Source organism: Marmota flaviventris, chromosome 11 (assembly GCF_047511675.1).
Source record: "Marmota flaviventris isolate mMarFla1 chromosome 11, mMarFla1.hap1, whole genome shotgun sequence".
Lineage (NCBI taxonomy): Eukaryota > Metazoa > Chordata > Mammalia > Rodentia > Sciuridae > Marmota > Marmota flaviventris.
This window is the reverse complement of record NC_092508.1, coordinates 49,777,771-49,800,046: the sequence shown is the minus strand read 5'-3', so window position 1 is coordinate 49,800,046 and position 22,276 is coordinate 49,777,771. Positions and strand designations below refer to the sequence as shown.

The 22,276-nt window shown below is 34.8% G+C and overlaps 1 non-coding gene across 1 annotated transcript; it reads right to left on the bottom strand.

Annotated features, from left to right (window-relative positions):
* Positions 1–8,349: 8,349 nt before the first annotated feature.
* Positions 8,350–8,453, bottom strand: LOC114099637 (U6 spliceosomal RNA). The gene has a single exon (XR_003583935.2). It is a non-coding gene; the product is annotated as a U6 spliceosomal RNA (small nuclear RNA).
* Between the last annotated feature and the right edge of the window lie 13,823 nt (positions 8,454–22,276).

Here is a 22,276-nt window from a genome sequence, read left to right as displayed (position 1 = left end):
TTGTCCCAACATTGGCATGCAAGTAGAGTTAGGATGATGCTGTGTTCCATAGAGTTTGACAAATCAGTAAAGTTGTGTCAGCATGAATCATTTGAGCTGCTTTTAAGCGTCTACTATGAAGTGCATTATCCCAGTTCATCCTACCTACGAACACTAACATTTATGGCTTTTATTCCAATTTGTATTTATTGAACCTGGGTCTAAATTACTTTGAGAGGTATCTAAAGAATTGTTTCTTTCTTTTAAATTTGATGACTGAAACTAGAAATCCATTATGATTACTGAGAAATAACAGAAGAGCTGCAACATTGAAACTGTTGCTATGTATTCATTCTGGTTCTGAGAAAACTGTGGACACGCTGTTCAATCATAATTCTCATCTCAAGTTTATATGAGTTGTCATTCCGGTTGAAGCAAAGAACTTCGTGTTTTGTTGGCTATAATATTCAGTATTAAGTGTTCAAGAATAGTTTCTGAAGAAGCAGATATCAACTCACAGATGGAAGTGTCTGAGAGGTAATCACCATTTAATGTGTTTATGACTCTCCCACCATGCTGAAGGGAGCTTGTATTATCTCAGCTTGTAGATCCAACACTTTAACAAATTTTAAAAGACTTGAAGCCCCTCTCTCTCTCTCTCTCTCTCTCTCTCTCTCTCTCTGAACACTAGAGTGGAAACTGCTGCTTTTCCAATCATTACAGCAAAAAGTGTGGTTATATTTTGCTGAAAACATCCATTTATCAAGATCCATTTTGTAGTTTGATGTCTTTTCCCAGGAAGACAACCGATAATAATGTCTTCCTGCATACTGAACCTTTTTGTGGAAGATGTTTGGTGCCTGAGTATGTTCAGGCCACTATTACAAAGTACCACAGAGTGGGTAGGTTATAAACAGCAGAAATTTATTTCCCATAGTTATACAAGAGTGTAGTCAAAGCTCAAAGTGCTGATATAGATTTGGTGAGCTGAGGGCCTGCTTTTTGGTTCATAGATGGCACCTTCTCACTCCTTCCTCACCATGGTAGGGGCAAAGGAGGGCACTGCCTCATTCATAAGAGCTTTGTCTGTGACTTAATTCCCAAAAGCCCCCAGTGTAAATACTGTCATACTGGGGATTAAGTTTTAATATATGAATATTGTGTGTTGGGGATTGTGCATAAACCTTCAGTCTATAATGCCTGAGAGAGAAATTTTTCAGGGCGATGGAGACCCTTTATTCTGATTTGGAAAGACTCTGTTTAGGACTTCCAGCTAAAATCTAGCTTCAAGTGCATTTTTTTTCATTACCATAAAACTATGTGTAAGAGCCAAATGTGTTTCCAAACAAATCATTGTCCATCTTTTTATTTTTTTTTAATTTAAACACAAAGGCAAAGCATTTATCAATATTCAGGGGATAAATTGATAGCAGGGTGACAAAAAACTTAGTCTTTCACATGCTATGGAAATATTTACTGAACCTGGCTTGGGAGGTGTATTTGTGTTACAATTTAGTTCCACTTCTAGTTGACTTCTTATATTATTTTGTGTAATCTTTCAAATGGTACAATTGATAATTTAAAGTACTGTCTTCTCTAATATTTTTGTTTTCCAAAACTGTCATTTATTACTCCTATTTCAATAGAATTTTACTATCAAACCTCCATGACTGTAGGTAACACAGCCCTCACCCAAAGTTCATTCAAGGATTCCAGTGCCTTCTCCCAACTGGTTGTCAACTATCATAGGAACTCAAGGGCTCTCAGTGACTTCTGTATAAAGATATTTGTTGATATACTCCGAAAAAAGAAAAAAATGATGCTAAGTGAACCAAATTAGCCCTGATTTTCTTTTTTTTCCCCAAATCTTATTTGACAGACTTTCACAAAACCGTTTATTTATTTTTTCCCTGAGTTCAGCTGGAAGGAGGAGTCTGTCACTAGAATTAAAAATAACCCTTTCCCCAGACTTCCATAATGGCTAAGGAAGTTCAAAAGAATCAAAGTGTTTAAGGATACTACTGCTGATGCTGTCAAAGGGTTTCAGATAGACATTGGTGAGATAACTTGAAGATGAACTTGTTCTACTTTGCCTGCTTCTATTGTGTCCAATACTTATTTAGAATAAAAATTTTGAGGTTAATGAGGGTCTAAATGTTATACTGCAATCACAGGTCTTAAAATGTATTTTAAAAATCAAGGCTTCCAGAAAGTATGCTTTAATTCTTACTTTGCCATGCATTATATGACCCTATTTCCATTGTCTTTTGCCACCACCCAGACCAGCCGTGTGACGTTTAATTTTCTTTTTCGTCTTCTTCATCTGTTCTTTCAGGTATTGTGGCATCATTTGTCGGCAGAGGATATCATAACTTTTGTGCTTTCTAAAGGAAGTATCTTTACTTTTGTCATAGGGCTGAGGAAACTTTCATTTTATTTTATATTTTTTTTTATCAGAATCTGGTGCATGGACAGGTGGTGTGCTGAGCTTTAAACAGCTTGATGAATGATTTGGCTCTGCGTAGCAGTGTCAAATAATGTATCTCGGTTGGCAGTCTCAATGAAACAGAATACAGCAGCCAGTTTCTGTTATATATTAGTCCTTGTGTCTACTCAACTTCCAGCTGTGCATACCAGGTATAAATCCTGTCCTTCCTCTCCCTTGTGTCAGTAATTCACTCAGAGCCACCCATTCTAGTCTGTTTACCTAACGTTTGCATTCACCATCAGGAGCCTCTCCTGTCTCTGGGGCAGATGTGTGTTCTTTATTTGCTGATATATTAAGTAACACGATTCTAATCAACCAATTTTTGGGGAATAATAATGAAGGATAGAGGGAGTTATTGCTTAAAACCCTCTCTTGTGAAGGGGAATAGGTAGCTTAATTGTAAGAAGTTGGAGAGTTTATGCTTAAATTCCAGCTTTTACTAACAGTGATATTAACTTTTCACTATATTTTTTTTCTATTAGAATTATGCTTTAGTTTATATTCTAGAGCAAATTAGTTGGTTTTTTTCTCTTATAAACAAATTTGGTAAAATTCACTTATATAAAGAAGCAATTTTTTCACTTAAGAACATTGAAAACTTCTTGAGACCATATTTGCCTTTTAATTTTACACTGTGAACCAGAAGGAAATGTTTAAGGAGAAAAAGTGGAGTTTTGTTATATATTTTATTAGTTAAAAAAACTCCACGAAGGCCAGATGTGGTGGTGCATGCCTGTAATCCCAGCAGCTCAGAAGGCTGAGGCAGGAGGAATGAGTTCCAAGCCAGCCTCAGCAAGAGAGAGGCACTAAGCAACTCGGTGAGACGCTGTCTCTATATAACATACAAAGTAGGGCTGGGGATGTGGCTCAGTGGTTGAGTACACCTGAGTTCAATCCCAGGTACTGACCCCCACCCCCCAAAAAAATCCATGAAGATGTTCCTATGAGATAAAGGAAGACATATTGGGTGGGGACCAAATGGTGGCAGAAAGGATAAAATAAGGAATCATTCATAGTAGTGTTGATCATGATTTGAGGAACATTTTGACTAAATAAGTTGAAGAATGAGACATTTGGAAATAACTAACAGAATCTTTCAACTGATTAAATGAGGAGGGACCGAATAGAGGGAGATGGAGTGAGACAAATTCTAGGGAGATAAGGAGGTGAAGGAGACAGATAATGAACTTAGTCTGGAACACTTAATTTGGGGTAAATATTAAATATTAGACACAGTAGACAGTTGGACATATGGTCTAAATTTACAAAATATCTACATTGAAGAATGGAAGTTGAACTCATGGGGAACTGATTTGGTGACTTGGAGAATGAAAAGCAGGTAGTTTCTCAAAATTTTCAAATCATAAGGTTCTGTAGTAGCTGTACTATGCAATGATAGTCAAAGACTTTATGTGGCCATTGAGCAATTGAAGGAGTATGACTTGAAATGTGCTCTAAATATAAAATATGCATTGAATAGTGAAAATTTAGTACAGAAAACAACAAAATATCATTACCAATTTTATACTGATAACTTGTTTTATAATATTTTAGATTTATTGAATTAAACACAATGTATTAATTTCACTATTTAATGTGACTAGCAGAAAATTGTAGGTTATACATATGGCCTGTATTTTTTTCCCCTTTGGGTAGTAGTGCTTTCTCACAGAATAAAAGCCACTCTTGGGCATACAAGTCATCTTCTGTTCCTCCCTCTGTGTCTCCTTCATCTAACCATGGTTAGATGTGTCTTAGTCCTTTCTACATCATAGTGTGTTAGATCTGCAGCCTTTGTATGTATGGTCACCAATTTTTGGAATGCCTACCTCTTCCCTGAAAATTTCTGTCCTTTTGGGTTGACTTTTTAAAGGACAGATACTGAGCGTTCTCTATTCACAACATCCTGCTCAACTCAATTTGAAGGAAATATAAGCTCATACCTAAGAATTTTAGTTTATATTTCTAAAAAGATGGTATTTGAACATAACTCCAATATCATAATTCTTTAGTCTCATCAAATGCAAATGATTATTTCTCTGATTTTTCTTATAATTGTATTTTTCAAATGTATTGTTTAAACCAGGATCCAAATAAGGTCTATATATATTGCAATTGTTTAATTTGGCTACTATTTATATAGAGTACCTCTTCATATTCATTATTTCTGTAAGTAATTTCATCATTTGACTTAGAGTTACCATGGTTTGTATTTTATGATTTTGCCTCTTCAGTGTCCAATATGTTCCTCCATTTCCACAATTGCCTATTATTTGTTAGAAGTTGAATCTAATCATGATTCAAGAACTTTTTTTTTTTAAAAGAACACTTCACTGGTGATTTGTGCTTCTAGTAGAAGGTACATAATATATATTGCTCTTTTAATTTTTTTAATGATTTTTAGTGATGTTGCAGCTAATGACAATTCTTGTCCACATTAGTTACTTAGGGGTTGCAAAATGATAATTTTATATTTCTATCATTCTCCAGTTATTATCTGGAATATTTCTATAAAAAGAAATGTTCATTCATGAATAAGTTGGTAAACTTTAGGATTCATTTATATAGCAAAGAAAGTTAAAGTTTTGATTCTTTTCACTTATATTCCATTTGAAATTACTTATCAGCACTTATTTTTTAACTTTTTAAGTTCACTAGCACTATCCAATAGTGACCAAGGAGTATTTATTATTTTTTATAACTTATGGATAGAAAGAAGCATAATAATAGCCTCTTCTTGGCCAGTAGTAGTAGTCATCAACTTGACTGAGTTCTTTTTTTTAAACTAGATCCAAGACAGCTTCTTTGTGCTGTGTTATAACAGGATTTCACAGGATCATTTTTCACATTTCATGCTGCAGATCTGGGATCAGCCAGCTCCGTTTGCTAGGAGCCAGGCCTCTTTAGTGGACTCGTTATTTAGACACTGGAATACAGTTACTAAGGATATTCACTGTTACTGGGTAGATTCTTATTTCTGGATCTTTTCAATAAACAAAATCATGAAATGCCCAAGTTTATTTTTGAGAGATAGTTTATTATGAGTTCTTCTGATTTTGTAGATTCAAATATAGTATTGTAGGGTTTTAACTTAAACTCATTAATCTTACTGTGTTTCTTTTCTCTCTTGCTAAAAAGTACAATCACCCATTTACTTTATTCTACAATACACTAAATAACTATTCCATAGTAAAAACAGTACCATTTTTTTGGATGCTGTTTATACATGTATATTTGCAGTGCTTTTTGTCCTAAGGCTTTATCTCTCTAAGGGCATTTAGTTAAATTACTGTTTTAATGCCATTTGATATTATCACTATGTGATTACATCCCCAACTGGCTACAGATAGACTCATTTATTTTACTATTGTTCTTTAGGAATTTTAAAAAAATCGGTTTAATTTTCTTTTATGATTATATAGATTCTTTAATCTGTTTCAAAATAAAATTCTATAGACCTAGATATAGTCAGAAAAATGTTACTTTGTACCCTTTCCTTCAACTCTATTCCCTTACTTCCTTTATTGATAACCATTTAAAAAATTGTCCAGTATTGTCATGGTCAGCTTTTTTGTTGCGGTGACCGAAGGATCTGACAAGAACAATTTTAGAGAAGGAAGTTTATCTGGGGCTCATGGTATCAGAGGTTTCAGTCCACAGACCGCCAACTCCATTGCTCTGGGCCTAAGGTCAGGCAGAACATCATGGTGGAAGGGTGTGGCAGAGGAAAGCAGCTCAGGACGTGGGCAATAGGAAAAGGAGAGGGATCTGTGCTCAACAAAGACAAACTATATACACCAAAGGCATGTTCCCAGTGACCCACTTCTTCTAGCCACACCCTACCTGTTGACAGTTAACCACCCAGTTAATCCCTTTCAGGGAATTAATGCACTGATTAGGTCAAGACTAATCATGTAATCAGCAAACTTTCTTGCATTGTCTTACACATGAGCTTTTGATGGGTGACACCTCATCTAAACCATAACATTTTATTGTTCTTTCATGTAAACTACCTCTTCTGTTTATATTCATTTATCTACCTATAGCCATCCATTCTTTCCTCTTAATAGATGAATGATGAAATTCCATATGAGCTTTTTTTCTTAATTACTTTTGTGCATTTGACAATATTTCCATAACAGCATATATAGATTTCTTTCATGTTTTACAACTACAGAGAGGTCTACTGCTTGCCTAGCCTGATTTATTCAACCAGTCCCCTGTTGGTGGATATTTTAGTATTTTTTTTCTTTTGCTACTACAAATAATGCTGCAATACATCATCTTTAATACAAATATTTTCATATATTTTTCTTTGTGTCTTTGGTATAGAATCTCAGAAAAAATTGCTGAATCAAATAGCAAATATATTTTAATTTTACCAGATGGTTCAAATTGGCCATGTCCTCTGGCTGTTATGTCATTTTACATCTCATCAAATCATGTAAATTTGCCTTTTTTTCCTATAGTCTTATCAGAATATGTTGTCAAATGTGAATTTTTGTAAAACTGATAGTAGAGGGACTATATCTCAATATGGTTTTACTAAGTGGAGATATAATTATTTCTAGTAAAACATACAAATTATCAATGTCCACTTCAATGAGGTTGGGTACATGTACACTGCATACAATCCATACTCCTTTCAGTATATAGGATGTAGTCCTTACCCTACAAAATTCTCTCATACTCTTACATTTATTTAGTTTGGGTACTAGGGATTTAAACTAGGGATGCTTTACCACAAGCTACATCCCCATTCCTCTTTATTTTTCATTTTGAGACAGTGTCTCTCTAAGTTGCTGAGGACCTCAAACGTGTGAACTGATCTTCCTGTAGCAGCCTCCCAAGTAGCTAGAATTTCAGGTGTGCACCATTCTGTGTGGCTTTCTTATTCTTTTTCAGTCAAGCCCTGCTCCCGAGAAATAACTAATACTTGGATTTCTATTGCCATATATTAATTTTGTAAGTTTATAATCTTCATTTAAATACAGTCATAGAGTATGCACTTGTCTTCCTTCTTTTGATCAAAATCTTTGATATTTATTCATTTTGAATATGTCAGCTTTTTATTGCTAAGTAATAATTTATTACATAAAAATACCAGTTAATATTCTGTTAGAATATTCTTGTTTGTCTTATTCCATATTGTATTACAGAATGCTATAGACTGAGTAATTTAAAAAACAAAAGACTAAGTTTTGCTCTTATTAACAGAATAGCCATTTACAAACTCTTACAAATATTACTGGAAATACATTTCTTTTGTGTAGACACCCATATCTGAAATTGCTAAATCATAAAGTAACATCAACATTTAAATTCATAAGAGAATATTGAATAGTCTTCCAAATTACTTGTATTAATTTGCATTTCTACTAGTAATGTATGACAGGTCCATTTGATCTATATCTTCTTTAATGTTTGGTTTTAACATTTTCAAAAGTTGCCATTCTAGTGGGTGTGTGTTGACATTTCATTGTGATTTTAATTTACTTTTCTTCAGTGACTAAATTTAGTGAATCTTTAGTTATTACATATTTTGTGAGGTGTTGATTTGAATATTTTGGAAATGTTGATTGTAGAAGTTCCTTTTGTATTCTGAATATTAGTCCTTTGCTTCTTTGTTTCTTTTTCTTACACAAAGTGCAATTATTTTCTGCATTGTTCATTTTCTCACTGGTGTGTTTTGATAAGCTGAAGTTTTGACTGTCATAAAAACCAGTTTAATGGTTAGTGACTTTTCCCTTCTATGTAAACTGTACCTAGCTCCAGAGAGCTATTTTCTGTAAGTTATTTGATGTATTCTTTTAGAAGCTATATAATTGTAGTTTTTATGCTTATTAGAAATTCTTTTGACTTAATGTTTTTCTTTTATTTTTTAAAATATGGAACGCTTCACAAATTTACATGTCATCCTTATGCAGGGGCCATGCTAATATTTGTATCGTTCCAATTTTAGTGTATGTGCTACTGAAATGAGCACTTGACTTAACTTCTGTATATGGCTTGTAGGGTTGTCAAGTTTTGTTATTTCCCATTAGTAATTTAGTTAATACAGAATAATTTGATGAAAACCTTCTCCAATACCAAATGAATTTTACTGACAGTTTTTGAAAAATCTCGTGACTTAATTCTGAACTATTCAGATTGATTAATTTGTTTGACTTTAGTAGTACCCTGTCTTTATTACTATAGTTTTGTAATTAGTCTTTAATCATGTAAATCATCCAATTTTGTTCTTTTTTTTTTTTACAAAATTATTTTGGCTATTTCAGTTCTTTTTATATTTCTATAAGCATCTTAGCATTCATTAAATCCAGAAATGAAAGAGTTATGGAATTTCAGTTGGTATCACAATGAAATCATAGATCAGTCTGTAAGAGCTAATTTATTAACAATATTATATTTTCATCCATTAGCATGAGAACTCTCCATCTGTTGACTCTGGTTCAGTTCCTATCAGCAATGTTTTGTCATGTTAAATGTGGATTGTCTTTTGTACTTTTATTATGTTTATTTCTTGATATTTTATAGTGTGCTATTGAAAATATACATTTTTTTAAAAAACTTATTTTCAAATATATATATTTTAAAACCTATTTTAAAATATTTGTTGCTTGTACATAGAAATATAGTTGAGTTTTTGGATTTATCTTGTAATTTGAATCCTTGGTACAGTAACTTACTAGATTTAGTAGCCTTTTGCTTTACAGATTATTTAGGACTTTGAATAAAAATAATCATAATGTCTGCAAACAAATATATATATTTTTATTCTTTCAAATCTATTATGCCCATTATTTGTTTTGCCTTAATGCATTGGTTAATACAGTTGTTAAAATATTGAACACCAGTGATGATTGTTAGTATGGTAGTGAAGGACTATAATCTCAGTGAATCAGGAGGATGAGGCAGGAGGAGCTCAAGTTAGAGGTCAGCTTGAGCAATTTAGTGAGACCCCATCTCAAGATAAAAAAAAAATAAAATGAAAAGAGCCACAGATGTAGCTCAATGATTGAGCACTTTCCTAGCATGTGTGAGCTGAGTTCAATGACAGTAACTAACTCTCTTTGTCTCTATTTCTGTCTGTCTCTCTATCTCTCTCTTTCATTCTTTCTTTCTCTCTCTCTCTCTCTCACACACACACACACACACACACACACACAGACAAATACACACAATGATAAATGGAGGAGAAGAGAGAAAGGAGAAGAGGTGGTGGTAGTAATAATACTATAGTGGATATCTTTCATTTATTTCTGGTTTTAGGGGAAGGTGTTTCTGTTCATTATGTCATCTTAACTATAATGTTAGCAATAGGCATTTTTGTAGATATGCTTTATTAGATTAAGGCAATTCTATCTGTAGTTTAGTTTATTTTTTAAATCACAAAAATGTAGGCATTCAATTCCATTAATTGCTTTTTTCTGGATTTATTGAGAGGATCATGTGATACTTTTGTTTTTATGTTAAGTAGGGTGAGCTACGTTAATTAATTTTTAAATATAAGCCAAACTTGGGTTCCTGGGATAAATTCCACATGGTCATGATGTATTGTCCCTTTTAAGTATAAAAGGAATTTTTGCTTATATTTTGTTAAAAATTCTTAAAAATCAATCCCTTTTGGGGATTGATAACAATGTTTTTTGACTTATTTATTGAGTTGGGAATTATATCCTATCTCTATTAATTTTATTTATTTTTTAATTTTTTATTGTTGGCTGTTCAAAACATTACATAGTTCTTGATATATCATATTTCACACTTTGATTCAAGTGGGTTATGAGCTCCCATTTTTACCCCATATACAGATTGCAGAATCACATCAGTTGCACATCCATTGATTTACATATTGCCATACTAGTGTCTGTTGTATTCTGCTGCCTTTCCTATCCTCTACTATCCCCCCTCCCCTCCCCTCCCCTCCCCTCCCCTCCCCTCCCCTCCCCTCTTCTCTCTCTGCCCCCTCTACTGACATTCGTTTGTCCCCCTTGTATTATTTTTCCCCTACCCCTCACTTCCTCTTGTATGTACTTTTGTATAACTCTGAGGGTCTCCTTCCATTTCCATGCATTTTCCCTTCTCTCTCCCTTTCCCTCCCACCTCTCATCCCTGTTTAATGTTAATCTTCTTCTCATGCTCTTCGACCCTACTCTGTTCTTAGTTACTCTCCTTATATCAAAGAAGACATTTGGCATTTGTTTTTTAGGGATTGGCTAGCTTCACTTAGCATAATCTGCTCTAATGCCATCCATTTCCCTGTAAATTCTATGATTTTGTCATTTTTTAATGCAGAGTAATACTCCATGGTGTATAAATGCCACATTTTTTTTTATCCATTCATCCATTGAAGGGCATCTAGGTTGGTTCCACAGTCTAGCTATTGTGAATTGTGCTGCTATGAACATCGATGTAGCAGTGTCCCTGTAGCATGCTCTTTTTAGGTCTTTAGGGAATAGACCAAGAAGGGGAATAGCTGGGTCAAATGGTGGCTCCATTCCCAGCTTTCCAAGAAATCTCCATACTGCTTTCCAAATTGGCTGCACCAATTTGCAGTCCCACCAGCAATGTACAAGTATACCCTTTTCCCCACATCCTAGCCAGCACTTGTTGTTGTCTGACTTCATAATGGCTGCCAATCTAACTGGAGTGAGATGGTATCTTAGGGTGGTTTTGATTTGCATTTCTCTGACTGCTAGAGATGGTGAGCATTTTTTCATGTACTTGTTGATTGATTGTATGTCCTCTGAGAAGTGCCTGTTCAGGTCCTTGGCCCATTTGTTGATTGGGTTGTTTGTTCTCTTATTGTCTAATTTTTTGAGTTCTTTGTATACTCTGGATATTAGGGCTCTATCTGAAGTGTGAGGAGTAAAGATTTGTTCCCAGGATGTAGGCTCTCTATTTACCTCTCTTATTGTATCTTTTGCTGAGAAAAAACTTTTTAGTTTGAGTAAGTCCCATTTGTTGATTCTAGTTATTAACTTTTGTGCTATGGGTGTCCTATTGAGGAATTTGGAGCCCGACCCCACAGTATGTAGATCGTAGCCAACTTTTTCTTCTATCAGACGGCGTGTCTCTGATTTGATATCAAGCTCCTTCATCCATTTTGAATTAACTTTTGTGCATGGCGAGAGAAAGGGATTCAGTTTCATTTTGTTGCATATGGATTTCCAGTTTTCCCAGCTCCATTTGTTGAAGATGCTATCCTTCCTCCATTGCATGCTTTTAGCCCCTTTATCAAATATAAGGTAGTTGTAGTTTTGTGGATTGGTTTCTGTGTCCTCTATTCTGTACCATTGGTCCACCCGCCTGTTTTGGTACCAGTACCATGCTGCTTTTGTTACTATTGCTCTGTAGTATAGTTTGAAGTCTGGTATCGCTATACCGCCTGATTCACACTTCCTGCTTAGCATTGTTTTTGCTATTCTGAGTCTTTTATTTTTCCATATGAATTTCATGATTGCTTTCTCTATTTCTACAAGAAATGCCGTTGGGATTTTGATTGGCATTGCATTAAACCTATAGAGAACTTTTGGTAATATCGCCATTTTGATGATGTTAGTTCTGCCTATCCATGAACAGGGTATATTTTTCCATCTTCTAAGATCTTCTTCTATTTCTCTCTTTAGGGTTCTGTAGTTTTCATTGTATAAGTCTTTCACCTCTTTTGTTAGGTTGATTCCCAAGTATTTTATTTTTTTTGAAGATATTGTGAATGGAGTGGTTGTCCTCATTTCCATTTCAGAGGATTTGTCGCTGATATACAGGAATGCCTTTGATTTATGCGTGTTGATTTTATATCCTGCCACTTTGCTGAATTCATTTATTAGCTCTAATAGTTTCTTTGTAGACCCTTTTGGGTCTCTGATGGTGGTCACAGTTCCCTCTACTTTGCCGGCGCTGGGGGAGGGGGCGGCTCAGCCTCTTAGCAGGCCGCTGCTCCTCTTCTGCCGGTGGGTCGCAGGCCCGCCTACCTTGCAGGAGTGATTGGAAGCTCTGTCCCGCCGCGGGCCACTGGGCCTTTTCTGTCGGTGGTCACTGTTCCACCTACCTGGCAGGCGCGGGCGGTGGGGGGCGGCTCTGCCCCTCAGCAGGCCGCTGGGCCTGCTCTGTGCGTGGTCACAGTTCCCTCTACTTTGCCGGCGCAGGGGGAGGGGGCGGCTCAGCCTCTCAGCAGGCCGCTGCTCCTCTTCTGCTGGTGGGTCGCAGGCCCGCCTACCTTGCAGGAGTGATTCTCTATTAATTTTAATGAATAATCTTTATTGGCATATGTATTTTTATGCTAAATTTCCTTTTCACATCCTTAGCAAATAATTTTTGGAATAAAAAATTATTGTGTACACATTGCATACATAAAATAAGTTAACTGGAAATTTTTTCTCCCTATTAACGTACAATTGACATATGAGTTTTTGTCTCTATGAGCTGATTAAGTTTATTTATTAAGTTTAATAATAATGAAGGTGATTTTAGGCGACACAAGATTGGAATGTGAGACTCCTGATATTCTCTACTGCTGATCAACTCTAGGTGACAGATCAATTTACAGATGTGTGTATTTTAATTTCCTTTTTAAATCATTTTCTCCATTGGTTTTTAAAATGTACAAATAAGCCAAATTGGAAAATATAATAAAAATAAGATTATGAATACTATATTGTGTAGGCATTTCTAAGACATCCATCAAAGAAAGGGAAGCTATTGGTCCGAAGAATTATGCTATAAATCTAGACCAGTGGCAGAGAGATGTGGCATGGGGAGCTAATTCTGTTTTGTTCTAAGTGGTCAACCATGTATTTAAAGAAAAAAAAATTTCACAGGCAAAATGTGGAAGAAAGGTGGCATCAGGGTGAAATTGGAATCAGTAAGAGAGTTTATAGCCATTGATCAGGTGAGAGAAGATGGGAAACTGAACCTTGGTAGTGGCAATGGGAATGAAGAGAAAAATCACTGGATATGTGTAGTCAAGTGATTTCAGGGAAGCAGGCAGTTTCTTATGAAACAGATGTCAGCTGACATGTTTTAAAAATTTTGACGTCACTCACTCCGAGAAGCTAGTCTAAGCAATAATTTTTTTCACAAAGTGATCCGTGAACATGGAATTTTCCAGAGAAAATAAATTATAAAAAGCTGAATGTTTTAGACTCATTTTGAAGGTTACCACAGTCCTTTAGTCTAGTGGCTCTGCGTACTGCAAGATTTTTACCCCTTCTATCAGATAAAAAAAGAATTAAAGACAGACTTGGGTATTTAAATTATCTTTAAGAAAGAAGAGTTTGCATGCATTTCATAATAAGGGTGAGTTACTTGAGTCCTCTTAAGTGATTTCACTTTGCCTAAAAATTCTATCTTTAATAATTGTCAAAGTGGATTTTGAAGTGTGAAGTTTAAGATTTCCTTAAAACCTTAGTTTAAGTGAAAAAGGTTTTGCTGTGTACCGAGATATATTGGCATAAGCTTATTTCCTGGACATATGGATTGTAAAATAAGCTAGAGTGTTGAAAATTAAATGAGATAATTTATGCAAAGTCCCCAGCATAATGGGCACATAGTAGGCATTCCATAAATAGTAGCTATAGGATTTAGATTCAAAAAGCATTAACTTAAAAACTGTAGTTACAAACATGAATATGGATCAAATTGTTGGGGAAGAGTGTATGAGGAAAAGAGAGGTGCAAGAATGTAAATCTGGGAAAGTCTGGCATGTCAGAGAGGGCAGGAAGTGAGGATCCAATGGAGGAGCCTGTAAAGTGACAACCGGCAGGGGGTTTGAAGGAGGACAAGAATAGAGCTACATCATGAAAGTCAAAATTTTGAGAAGAGAGAAGGAGGAGGTGAGGCTAGGAAATGTGTCAGAGCCATCAAAAAAGTATAAAAACTAACTGGCCAGCTAGAAGGTTATTGGTGGGTTTGGCAAAACTGGACCCATCTTACATTGGGAAGAAAAAGGGGAAGGGAAAATATCTTGGAAAATTTTAGTTGGGTTTTCCTGTACTGTTTCAGAAAATCACATGAAAAGACTAAAAGTAGGAGCGACAGAAAGTTGACTTGAAGAGCCACATGCTTCTCTGAGAAGAAGAATCCTTATGTATCCTTTAAAGCTCTCTGGTAATAACTGGTGACAAGCGCTTGGCAGCTCAGTTGCCATAATCAAGCTTTAGGAGACATAAAGTTTCTTAACGAAAGGCTCTGTTTAAGTAAATCATCCCAAGAGCAAACAACATCATAAACCTGCTGACTTTGAGCAGCTCAAGGTTAGAAACATCATCTTACACATTTTGTATCAAAAGGCTATCATAGGACCTGTCACTCAGGTGATGTTTAAGGGGGAAAAGGACTTTCAAAATTTAAAGTGATGTGGTTTGGATTGACAGTAGAACTAGAATTATAATTTTGTCTGAAATTTTGTTGCTTATTCAAAATAAAATAATGTGACATATTTAGGAATAAGAAATCAGATTTTATTAGAAATAAATAGATATCTTAAATTTTAGAATTCAGATGAAAGATCTTTCTTGATCAAAGTCATTGGGCACATGCAAACATTTGTTTTGCTAATGTTACCCTTTATTGTGAACTTTGCCTAGGTCTTATGAGTCAAGATAAGTAAGTAGTCGCATGAACTAAAATTTATGCCTAACAAGAGTAGAAATTTAAGAAAAAATCTATGCCTCATCTAAGGAGGCCTAAAAGGTCACACCTTTAGCATGAACTTCACCCATATTAATGTGATTGTATTTAAACTTCTTGTTTGTAGAAATGCAGTATCCTCTTTAAAAGTAGTTAATGCCGATGTAGTTCAATTGTATTTGAATTTTTAAAAACTTGAAGTTAAATATGTGTTACGAAATGCTTTTGATAGAATGTGTCATGCTTCTATTCAGAATGTTAGAAAATTTATATTCCTACCAGTAGCTGAGACTCTACATATGCATCCTTGCTGATACACTAACCATATGGTTATGCTTTTGTTGTTGTTGAAGTGTCCTAATTGGGTATTGTTTAAGTCAGCTTTCTTCACTGCTGTGACTGAAGGACCTGACCAAAACAATAGTAGAAGAGGAAAAATTTATTTGGAAGCTTATGGTTTCAGAGGTCTTAATCCATAGATTGCAGGCTCCATTCCTTTGGGCTGGAGGTGAGGTGGAATATCGTGGAAGATTGTGGCAAAAGGAAATAGCTCAATGGTAATAAGGAAGTCGAGAGACTTTGTGCTACAGATACAAAATATACCCTAAAGCCACGCCCCCAATGAACCATGTCTTCCAGCTACTCCCCATCTGCCTCCATTTACCACTCAGTTAATCACATCAGTGATCAATTCACTGTTTATGTTAAAGCAATAACCCAATCATTTCTCCTTCAAACCTTCTTGTATTACCTCACATGTAAACTTTTGGGGGACACCTCACATCCAAACCATAGCAAGTGTAGTGGTGGTCTATCTCACTGGTGTTTTAGCTTCATTTCACTAATGAATAGCTGTTGATATGGTGCTCATTTGACATCTGTCTCCCCCCCACCTTTTTTTTGCTGTTTACTATGTCTTCTGCTTATTTCTTTAATTTAATTTAATTTAATTTTTTTATTAGCTACACATGACATTACAATGATCTTGGCAATTCATACATTTGAATCACTGGGACATCTGTATCTCTTCTTTGGTGAAGTGTCTGCCCAAAAGTTCTGTCCACTTTTTTTTTAAATTGGAAGTTTTTTAAAACTTAGTTTGAGGTTTCCTCATGCAGTTCTGAAACAACTATTATTTGAAAGTACTTTCTTCCAGTCTGTAACTTCTCTTTTTACTCTCTATTGAAGAGGAGAAAATTTAAGTTTTAATGAAGCTATATGCATTAACTTTTAATTTTTATTTCATGCATCATGCTTTTCGTGTAGTGTCATATTGAAGTTAAATATATACCTACTATATGATCCAGCTATTCCAATTCTAGGTATTTATTCAAAAGAAATGAAAGTAGGTTCATTGAAAGGCTTGTATATGAAGGTCAATAGCACTTTGTTTGTAATGATCCCAATTGTATCAACCATTGACTATATCAATAAATTGTGGTATATCCATACAGCAGACTACAACTCAACAAGAAAAATAAGCAGCTATTGATATATGCTACTGTGTGTGGATTTCAAAATAATTAGGCTCAGTGAAAGGAGCCAGACAAAAAGTGTATAGATGATAGGTTTCCATGTATATAAAATTATAGAAAATGCATGTGGGGAAAAAAAAAACAAAAAAATTTAAAAAATGCATGTTGATCATAGAAAAAGGCAGATCATTGCCCAGAGACAAAGGGACAGGAAGGGATATGAGGAACATTTGGAGGTGATGAACATGTTCATTATTTTGATGGTGGTAATAGCTTCACAGGTGTATTTTTGTGTTACAACCCACTGTACACTTTGCACAGGGGTTTTTTATTATATACCAGTGTGTACCTCATAGAACTGTAAAAAATAGCTTATAAGAAATTAGTTTTTTTTAAAATGTTCCCTTAGAATCATCTAGGAGAATTTAGTATTTTAAAGAGTGACATTGTTTTAGCCATCTACTCAAAGCTCTCCATATTCATCAGAGTGGATATAACTCATCATTGATTGTTTTTTTTTTTTAAAAAAAGGGTAAAGAATTGCCCATAATGGGAAAATAATGTTCATGTTCCTAGTAATGAATAGAGAGACAGACAGTTATATGCACACCAAACGAGAGAGTGAAGAAAGATAAGTTGTAACTTACTACTTTAAACCACACATTTATTTTTTACTTTTGGTTTTTCAAAGGTGTAGTACATGTGCATGTTCTATAACTGATTTAATGTTAAATAGAATTTAGGGTCATAGGTATAGATAATTAGGAAAATGCAGATATTTACTATTTGGTATTAAGTTTTAGAAGGAGTTCACTTAATACTGAATAAAGCAAGACAGAGTCAGAGTGGAGCTGAATGAGAAATGCATCATTAACTATAATAAAGTACTTATAATGTTCAGAGACAGATTAATGATGACAATGACAATGTCACTTGTGATAAATGCAAAAGCAATTGCACTTTTTATATATTCATTTTTGAAAACTTCTTCCTAATTGCCCGTCTTTGGGCTGAATCTCATGTCAATTTTTAAAAAATTTCTGGTGCATGTCAGGGACCTCACGACTGTGATGATGATAATTATAATTATCAGATAGTCATTAAAATCTAGAACATAGAGAATACACAATAAAAACAATGATGTTTTTAGTACATAAATTATTTGTGAAAAGTTTTCAAAAATTTATTTACTATACTTCTGATCAATAAAATGTACTCATAAAATGACCCTCTTTTGAGATACTGATTTGGCCATCTTAGTATGTAGAAATATTATGAGTTATCAGTAGGTTTTCTAGATTTTACTGTAATTGATATTATATTAATTAGATCATTGGTTAAGTGTAAATTGAAAAATAAGGTAGAAGTTATAAAAAATGAAATATCACATCTAATGTTAAGTTACAATAGGTTCTTCTTAAATTAGTAGTTTTCATCTTATTATAAAAGTAACACATAAGCTGGGCACAGTGGTGCACACCTGTAATCCCAGAAGCTCTGGAGGCTGAGACAGGAGGATCATGAGTTCAAAGCCAGCCTCAGCAGAAGCAAGGGACTAAGCAACTCAGTGAGAACGCTGTCTCTAAATAAAATACAAAATAGGGCTGGTGATGTGGCTCAGTGGTCGAGTGCCCCCGAGTTCAAACCCTGGTACCCACCCCCCAAAAAAAATTAAAACAAAAGTAACATATGATGAATTTAGAAAACTTAAAAAAAGCATAAAAATAATTTTTTAACCTATAATCTTACCAGTGAGTGACATAATTATTTTTCTTCTGTTCTTTTTGTATCTTCCAAGTATTCTATATGTAATTTTCATAATCAAAAAAAAAATAAAATAAAATAAACATTATGAAACATGTAGTAAGCAGTTCCTCAAGTCATTCAAATAATTGAAAACATGAGTTGTCAGTTGTATTACATCCCAACAATATTTCTATATTGTTATTTACTTTACAAATTCTTTAGTGTTATTTAAATATTTTATTTTGTTACTATTGCTGTATTTTACATGATGCCATTTAAGATACTGTGGGTAAAATATCATCTTAGATCACTTTGGCATTCCATAAATTTTTTTTTTCTGAAGGAGCTCCAACTCCTGACTATTCATTTGTGATATATGTGTTTTAGAGCATAGTTTTAATGAAGAAAAATAAAAATATTTAGCTTTATTTAAGCCCGTGACCACAACTGGAGTTAGCTATACTAAAATTGTGCATTATTGGAATTTGGATGATAGGCTGTAGAAAAATGAGCAAATCTGTGCTCCACTGATGGAAGGTCAACCCTCTCATGTCAGTAATGATGCCATTCTTCATTGACTTGGAAACTAGTCAAGACTTTGGGGGGAAATATTCTGGTATAATGTCTGTTTTCCAAATTCTGTAGCTAAAAGAATTGCTAGCAAGTAAATTTACACTTGGAAAGGTCACAAAAATGAACAAACTTAGTTATTTCCAATAGTATAATTAAGCAATTTTTTTTCTTTTGTATTTGAAGAACAGTGCCATTTTATTTGTGTAGTTTCAAATGTTTCATGACTACATATAGCAAGTTATATCCCAAAGAGTTACTACTAAATTATATTTGTCCTATTGAAAAGCAAATTGCCCCTATAAAATAACCTTATTTTTTTCCATAGGCTATTTTGTTGTTTAATCATTTCTAATGAGTTTGTTGACCCCAGTGCTAGTAGTTAGAATGTAATGGGAAAATGTGAATTAACAAATGTGAATTATAGAAACATTATGTGATAATTTCTTCATTTATGGACTTTCATTTTCATAATTGTGGCCCACATATTTAGAAATTTGCTTAATGCTTAATTCCTACCTCCCTTACAGTTGCTTTTCAATATCCATTCTTCCTTATTAAAAACCTCAGTGCTGGCTGGTCATCTTACCACCCACAGATGAAGCTGAGAGTTGGAAAATGAATTGTAAGGAGAAAAGTGTGTGTGTGTGTGTGTGTGTGTGTGTATGTGTGTGTGTGTGTTCTAAGAAGTTTCTTTAAAAGACAGAGGGATAATATTATGAGACTGTTTCTCTGTCCACCTGGTTAGGCTGAATATAATAGCTACAGCTTCAGCTATCTTGGTTCTGAACTTAAGAAAACTATGTGCAAAAGGTTAATAATCCAAGAACTTGGATGATCCATGCTTCTATGTTACCTCCCACAAATCTTGTTTGGTCTCTCTTCAAGATTGTTACTAAAAACAATAAACTTCTTATGTATTTTAATTGCTGATTTTCAAGAGATATGTTACCATATCTAAAATAAATCCTTATGATACATAGGAGTATAGTAAACTCTTCTCTTTGTATATTACAAGCAACACATTTGTAAACATATATTACTAGATGCCTATAAAATAAGTTTACACATCTACAAAACATTATATTTCATTATATATTTATTATAAGCAGAGAAATTCAGATGTTATGTTCTAACATATTCCAGAGGTCTGGAGACACAAAGTATTGCTCTGTATCTGATGATATATTCTTAGATGATATTCGCTTGGAGAAGCAATGAGTCTAAACCCTCACCAGTATGACAATTAAGTGGCAATTATCATCTAGTCACTCAGGTGTAGTACTATGGTAAACATGTTTGATTTTGTCTACAGCCATTAGTTTACTTGTGCTTGTTGAAGTCTTGAGTTCTCTTCTATCCCTTGCTTTTCATTTTGGGTGCTGGAATGTAATTCTTAATGCAGATGCATAAAAGTACATTAGAGCTCTAGTATTTAAGCGTTACATTATGTTGGCATGAAACTGTTTTGATCTATCCATTTATATAATTGAGACATCTAAACCCAGTATAAAAGATTACAATTTTGAAATTATTACACAATTTTGTATGAAACAGAATGCCTTCTTCATTCTGTGGTTCACGTATTCCAAAATGGAACCTGTTTCAGAAGAGCTATATCAAAATATCAATTAGTCTTGAAAATACATACTTCTTTGAAACTATATAGGGGCTCAAAGAAATTGGTAGTGAGAAATAAGGTTGTTGCTGTGACAAAACTGACCATATGGTTCATAAGCCTTTGGAGCTGGTTCATGGAAGGGATTTTAAAAAGCTTAGAGCTGCAAGCTGGAAAAGTTTTAGAATATTATAAGTGAAGCTTAATGGATGATTCTGGTTGGAGATCAGAAGACCAGAATGCTATAGGACTGCAGATTATGTTCACGAGGTTTCAGAGGGAAATGAGGACTCTGTTGGGAATTGGATTAAAGACCATTTGTGTTACATTCTAGCAAAGAACTTATCTACATTTCCCTGTACGCTGAGACTTTGTGTGAGGCTAAATTTAAAAGTGATGGACTGATGAATCTGACAGAGGAAATTTCAAGGCAACACAGCATTCAATCAGTGGCATGGATATTGCTGGAAGCTATTAGCCAGGGTTGCTGTGTAAATTGGGAGCAAAACAAAGAAGTAAAGGATTTTAAAAACTTGCGGTTTGGCTAGTAAAGTTCATGTAAAGTTGGGGCCAAGGACATTGTGTTATTGAAAAGATTATAGACCCCAAATGGATGCTAAATACTTTACACAGAGACAATAGAAAAGTTGCCCCATAGGCATTTCAGAAATTTATAGGACCATGCCCATTTCAGGCTCATGGATATAGAAGGGAAAATTCCTTTGGGAAGAGATCATGAGAGCACCTATTACACTAGGAGACCTACGAAGTTATTTTACCTGCTGAACTGTACAGGCACTCAGAGGCCACTGAAGCCATTGATTCCAGGGGGCTCAGATATTGCACAAACTGGCAGCAGATCTGGATGGCATACATGTGGTGTTGGTTGTGTGAATACAGAATGCAAAAGTTCAAGTCTTGGAGACTTCCACCTAGAGGAAGGCTCTGAAGGACAGAAAAAGTATAGCCGGGTGATGCAGGAAATTATAAAGCTAAAGCTAGAATGGAGAACCCAGGAATTAAGAGATGGCAGTAACATGGATTGACTGACAAAAGAAAGAGCTGTGGCTGTGGAGCCAGCCAAGCTAAAAGGGAGCAGTCATACACTGTAATCAGGAAGGCCAATGGGGAGAGGACACCCAAAACTTTTACAGAGCACACATCCCTACCATGTGTCTTAAATACTCTTTGTGGAGTTCCAGGGCATGTTGGGCTACACTTAAATTTTGCTGTGGCCCCATCCCTTCTTCCTATGCTTCTGCCACTATTCCTCTTTTGAAATGGGATTGTTTATTCTGTGCCACTCTATATTGGATATATTAACTTGGTTTTGACATACAGTGATTCACAACCAAGAATTTGTCTTGAGTATCAGATAAGACTTTGGACTTGAAGTTTTGGGTAATGCTGTTAAGGCTCTTAAAGATGGGCTAAATGCATTTTTGCATTGTGATATGGACTTGAGCTTTTAAGGGTCAAGGACAGAATATTATGATTTGGATATTAGATGTCCCCTGAAAGCTCCTGTTACTGCAGGAATATTCATTGGTAAAATGATTGACTAGTGAGAGCTGTATTTAATCAGAGCATTCTGGTTTAAATGGAGGACTGGGTGGTAAACCTAGGCAGGTGGAGTGTGGCTGGAAAAGGTAGTTCACTGGTGGTATGCCCTATTAGGGTACATCTTCCTTGTGTACCTCTTCTTCATGATCCCATCATGAGCTGAGCAGCTTTCCTCAATTGGGCTCTTTTTCCATGATGTTCTGC